We start from the raw sequence: 4,659 nt of genomic DNA, 5'->3' as shown, positions 1-4,659 counted from the left end.
CCAGCAGCATGGCGCGCCATGGCCAGCAAGCAAGCGTAGCCCAGCACAGCAGTTGTTGCTAGCACAGTGCGCTATTATCACGCATGGGTGTGCGTGGCTTGGCTGGGTGCGTGCTGCTGCTATGGTGCGGGGAGTGAGGGCTGTGTGTGTGCGCTTTTTGGTGCGTTGCGAAGGGGGCAAGCAGCCTTGTGCGTGCTGCCTTGCACCTTGCAACCCGCAACAAATGATTCTAGGCTTGGCCTAGCAAGTGCTGCGTGGGGTGGTGCACACCTAGCTAGTCTAGGTGCGCGAACCACTTCCATGCGGTTGGCTACGTGTTTGCTAATTTTGTCGTTTTAATTATTCTAATTCATTTAATTATATTTGGTCTTAATTATTTTAATTAAATTTTTGAGGCTAGGCCTCGGTTTTGAGCGGGGTTGGCAAAATTTTATTTTGGCAAAATCTTGGGTTTACCGGCTTAATTAATTGGATTAATTAAGATGGATGCGGAATTTAGTGGGAGCTTCAATTTTATAATTGCTAAATTACATAATCACTTAAACAACTTTGACTAGTGGTGCCTGATTATGATAGACTATACGGACTTCGTTCCGTCTCGTATTTTTGTAAATCTAAATATGGTTTGCGAATCGTTGAGTATTTTTGTACCTTAATATTTGAATTAGTCCTAATCGTAGATACTAGTATTTGCATAATTTTGGTTATGTCTTGAAGACGGAAGTTCTTGGAAGACGAAGCCATGAAGTTAAAAAAGACGATCCTTGAAGACTTGAAGACTCAAGGGGTCATGCTAGTTGCCAAATGCATCATTTATTTATATTTTTTATATATATTTATGATTATATATATGAATTATATGTTAGATGCATATATAGGATTTCGAATGTTGTGATGATTAATTAAGTTCACTTAAATAAGCCAACAAAGAAACCCTAGATCCTTAAAATATTGAGTAAAAATGTCATTCCAAAACAGTACTTATCGACCTATTGAGAGTAGTGATGGGCTACGCTAAAGAGGGGCACCACTATTACTCCCTAGGATACGTAAGGCATACCGGGTATGCAAGTTGGTTTTGGTTATACTCAACGATATGAGTGATGGAGTCCTAACATGTCGTGGCAAAGTGGATAAGTTGTTGAGAGAGCATTAGATGCGACGATTTATCTAACCAAGAGTGGGTTGGAGCCATTAGAAAAGAGTTTCTTACCTTAGAATATTCAGTGATAAGACAAGCCAAAGCATGCTTAACTACTTATTGTTTCTTTGGATCTTGGGATCGACTTATTCTCACCAAATCGGGACAATTTAATGTGTGAATAAGACGTTTAAATAAGTTTGATTAATATGCATGATTTCAATCTTATTTAAGTATTATGAATGGTTTTTCATCCCAAAATCTTTCAATTGTAGAACAATGTCTGCAAATAACTCAAACAACCAATTCTCGACAAAGAGAAGTTGAGTGGGCCAAATTTTCTTGATTGGCAAAGGAACTTGCGTATAGTTCTCATGCAAGAGCAAAAGGAATATGTCCTTGATGAGGAAATTCCATAGACTCCAAATGAGGAGGTGACTCAGGCTGCCTAAAACCGATGGCAAATTGCCAATCGGGATGTCAAATGCATCATGTTGGCCACAATGTCTCCCGACCTTCAAAAGACTTTCTTTAAGGAGACAGCTTTTGAGATCATTTCTGAGCTGCAGAACATGTTCCAAGAGCAGGCCCGAACTGAAAGGTTTGAAACCCACAGGCAGATCCTTGAGAGCAAGATCAAGAAAGGAGAGTTAGTCAGCCCACATGTACTCAAAATGATAGGATTATTTGAGAACATGGGAGGCTTGACGTGGGGTATTCAACCGAGATGGCAATTGACATCATTCTCCACTCACTGCACAAAGGCTATGATCAGTTCAAGATGAACTATAACATGCACAGCATGGAGAAAGCCCTCACCGAGCTTTATGGTATGTTGAAGCAAGCCGAGAAAATGCTCAAGGATGAGGGGAAGCATGATATGCTCATGATAAAAAAGGGCAAGCCGTTCAAACTATCAGGAAAAAAGAATAAAGGCTTTAAGGGGAAGGGTAAGAAGAAGACCTTTCCGCCTAAGTCAAAAGTTACCAAAGATAACAAGGAGAAGAAGGTAGCATCTTCTAAACCTGATTCCGAATGCTTCTATTGCAAGAAGAAGGGACATTAGAAGAGAGATTGCCTCAAATTCAAGGAAGATAAGAAGAACGGAACCGTTGCTTCTGGATTAGGTATATTCGTTATAGAATTAAACTTCACTAGCTCAACATCATGGGTATTAAATACTGAATGTGGCTCACACCTTTGTTCCAATTCTCAGGGACTAAGGAACACTAGAAAGCTAGCGAAGGGAAAGGTTGAACTCTGGGTCGGCAATGGTGCCAGAATTGCAGCCGTATCTATAGGAACTCTCAGTTTGTAAAGTTGGAACGGATGACAATGTAGCCAATCCACTTACTAATCCTCTGCCTCAAGTGAAGCACAAAAAGCACGTTGAGGCAATGGGAATCAGACACGTTGGAGATTGGCTTTGATTTCCTTGTTTAGTGTTTTAATTAATTTTGAACATCTTAATGTAAGATACTAAGATGAACCATTCAGGCTTTGGAGTAATTTAATTTCATGCAATTTTATCACTCCGTTTTCTATTTAATTGTGGTTTAGGATTAAATAATGAGTCCATTTGATTCTGAGAATATTCAAAATAGGGTATTTTGATAAAGAAACACCTATTAAGTGAACATTGAATATTATAATCGAAAATTATCCCTAATCGAGGTCATTTAAATTATGGACGATTAATGACCGCTTGAGATTAGTGTGTAGTTTGATTTATAGCACCGTTTCATGTGCTACAAGGACAATTTTCATAAATCATTTGCACAGGTATTGGTTTAGAAACATACTGGATCGACGTATGAGAATACTTTAAGATATTTAAAAATTGTCATAAGTATACTTCTTATTATGACTATCGGAACCTCTTTCCTTGACCATGAGTATTGTGAGTTCTCTTGTTTGAGTACTAGTCCGTTTTGATGTTAGTCAAACGTCTGTCATACATGGAGATTATAACGGCAACACTTAGGCGGCTAGGTTCTCTTAGTAAGAGAAGCTTACATTACATGACTGGGAATGTCCCCCTACTAGTAATAGGGAACATGTCTTTGTTGTTTACAAGGCCTCTCGAAGAGCGAGACTGTGAAAATACAGGGCCGTGCTTGGATGGATTTTAGAAATCATCTGTTTATTAACAGTCAAACACGGATTTCGAGAAACACTTCTGGACGTAATAAGGTTGACAAATAATCTTACTTTATAGTTCATGAAGAGACATTAAGTGACATAGGAAAAAGGCTATACACTAAAAGCGCACTTGTCCGAAAGGACAAGTGGGAGATTGATAGGAATGGTGTCCTTCGAACAAGTGTATTATTCCGATAGAGGGTTCGGAGCTATAGAAAAGCTATTTATTCAGTAAGTTCAAGTGATTGGAATGCCTAGGTGGAGGCCGCTTTCGATCAGTAATATTAATGCATAATTAATATTACAACTTAATCTTGACTGAAACCTTCAGGTCACACCCAAGCAACTATCGATCCGACACGTCGAATTAATTCGAAAGGAATTAATGAGTCGCTCGAATAATTAATATTAAGATGTCGGAAATCGAGCCAGGAGCGTCGAAACCGAGCGTCCCAAGTCGAGTCGAATTAATTAAAGATGAGACGGTAAAATCAATAATTAATCAACAAGATTACCAAAATACCCCTAGCATCGGAATGCCCCGAGCAAACCGAGTGCAAGGGGCCAAAGATGCTAGCATGCGAACCGCACCAAGGCAATGTTGCTTGGAGCGCATGGCTAGCTAGTTGTGGCGCGCAGCTTGCCTAGCTGGCAGCACCAGCCGCAAGCACGCAAGCAGCAGCTTGCATTGATGCGTGGCGTGCTGCGCGCACATGCATGCTGGGTGCGCAGCTTGCTAGCAGCGTGCTAGCATGCTAGCAGCCAGTTGTGCGCACCTTGGCTAGCATCCCGCAAGCATGTGTGGCTTACTGGGCCAAGTGCATCAGAAGCGCACAGGGGCCAGCAGCCCAGCCAGGCACAAGGCCGCCAGCTAGGCGTGCCTTGGTACCCAAGGCTGGGGTGCCACGTGGTGGCTGCTAATTGTGGCAAGTGGAGCATAGGGCCGGTTTTCTTGAAGGCCTTGGGGATCAAGTTTGGTCCCCCTCTTTCCCTTGTGGTGCTTACCTAACCCCTCCTTTAAGTATGCCACTTGTTGGTTAATTAGTTGTTGGCTATTTTCTTTTGTTTTGATTTAAAAATAAAAGGAGAAAATTGATTTTACCAACTCTCCCACATTGATGGGAGAGTGGATTCTCACTTGAGTTTCCCTATAAATACCTAACTTGGGATATGGGAAAACTGACTTGAGTAAGAGCTCAATTAGGCATCTCCACTTGAGCGAAAACCTATAAGCTCATAAATTACTCGGGTAGTCTTTTTGGTCGGACTTGGCTAACCTCCAAGTATTGGACCAGTCAGGTCGAGTTTTGGGTGGACTTTCGTTGGAGGTCCTTGCCATTTGTGAGGCTCGGCTTTTCTCAAGTATGAGCTCCATC

The sequence above is a fragment of the Chenopodium album genome, chromosome 17, assembly GCF_948465745.1.
Source record: "Chenopodium album chromosome 17, dcCheAlbu1.1, whole genome shotgun sequence".
In the NCBI taxonomy this organism is placed as follows: Eukaryota; Viridiplantae; Streptophyta; class Magnoliopsida; order Caryophyllales; family Amaranthaceae; genus Chenopodium; species Chenopodium album.
The sequence above is the reverse complement of the archived record's forward strand: the minus strand, read 5'-3'. Positions refer to the sequence as shown.